This window comes from Delphinapterus leucas, chromosome 11 (assembly GCF_059928025.1).
Source record: "Delphinapterus leucas isolate spDelLeu-1000000601 "Yukka" chromosome 11, BTC_Dleu_Yukka2, whole genome shotgun sequence".
Lineage (NCBI taxonomy): Eukaryota > Metazoa > Chordata > Mammalia > Artiodactyla > Monodontidae > Delphinapterus > Delphinapterus leucas.
This window is the reverse complement of record NC_143139.1, coordinates 81,049,361-81,050,835: the sequence shown is the minus strand read 5'-3', so window position 1 is coordinate 81,050,835 and position 1,475 is coordinate 81,049,361. Positions and strand designations below refer to the sequence as shown.

The 1,475-nt window shown below is 40.3% G+C and overlaps 1 non-coding gene across 1 annotated transcript; it reads right to left on the bottom strand.

The window, feature by feature from the left end:
- Nucleotides 1-1,168: 1,168 nt before the first annotated feature.
- Nucleotides 1,169-1,272, bottom strand: LOC115803695 (U6 spliceosomal RNA). The gene has a single exon (XR_004024469.1). It is a non-coding gene; the product is annotated as a U6 spliceosomal RNA (small nuclear RNA).
- Nucleotides 1,273-1,475: the final 203 nt, after the last annotated feature.

Here is a 1,475-nt window from a genome sequence, read left to right as displayed (position 1 = left end):
ATTTTCATATAGTTTCAGCCACAGTGGCCTCGTTGCTCTTGCTGGAGCACACTGTGTGTGCTACTACCATAAGGCCTTTGCCTTACTAACCTGCATGACTTCCTCCTCTACTTTCTTCAGGTATCTGCTCAAATGTCACCTTAATAGGGAGGCCTTCCCTGATCTGTCTCACTTACCACCTTAGCAACTCCGTTTCCTTCCCCCTAGTTTCCCTTTCAGGACACCATATCCCCTCCAGCCTTCTGAGGAGAGGATACCAGACACATGCTACATCAACAAGAAAATTTGTTCCCTACTCTTATGGAGTTGAGAGCCTGGGTGCGAAAACAGAAAATAAACATATAAACAAACAAAAATTACAAATTGCAGTAAGTGGTATAAAGGAAAAAAGCAGGTTCTTGTGTTTGAGAATGAAGGGTTGGGGAAGTCTCTCTTAGGATGTGCCACTTAAATGGTGCTAGCTCAGAGAAGTGAGAGATGAAGCCATGGAAACAGATGGGTTTACAAGAAAGAGGCTATAGTGAGAGAGAAGAAGCCGAATAAAGACTATTCAGGTAGTTTCTGGAAAAGAAGTCTGTAAAGAAGCAGTTAGTTACAAGAGGAATGCCAAGACAGTACAATTATAATAATTCATCCATTCACCATGTATTTATGGAGTGCCTGCTCTGTGCCAGGCATTGCCTACTACGTGCCAGAGGATATAGCACCAACAGAATAGACAAAAATTTTGCCTTCAAAAGGGAAGATGATATTTAATAAAGTGTGGAGTAAGGAAAAGTGAGATATGGGATAGAAGCTTGAAATCATAGCAGGTTCACAGGAAGTTTCTATGGTTGTTTGTTTTGGTAGATAGTGAAAAGGTATGTATTTTTATGGAGAGTGGAAGGATCCAATGAAGAGACTGAAATTGAAGATGCAAGAAAATGGTGAAGATACTTCATGAGAAAAATTCAAGAAGCAGAAAATGATAGAAAAAAAAGCACAAGTGGAGGATTAGCTTTTTAAAAAAAAATTTTATTGGAGTATGGTTGCTTTACAATGTTGTGTTAGCCTCCACTGCACAACAAAATGAATCAGCCATACACATACAGATATCCCCTCCCTTTTGGACTTCCCTCCCATTTAGGTTACCACAGTACATTAAGTAGAGTTCCCTATGCTATGCAATAAAAATATGGAACACTTCATGAATTTGTGTGTCATCCTTGCACAGGGGCCATGCTAATCTCTGTATCGTTCCAATTTTAGTATATGTGCTGCTGAAGCGAGCACGAGGATTAGCTTTAATGAGGGGAATGGATGCTTCCTCTGAGACAGAAGTGAAGGAAGATAGGAAAGGTAAAGACATTGGCCAAAAGTCCCTAGTTAAATAGGAGGAGAGGAAGAGATCTTCTTTAGAATAGGAGAAATGGTATTTCTGAGTTTTTTGAAGACACATCCTGTTTCTCATGCCATTTCCACCCCCAGGCTAAACC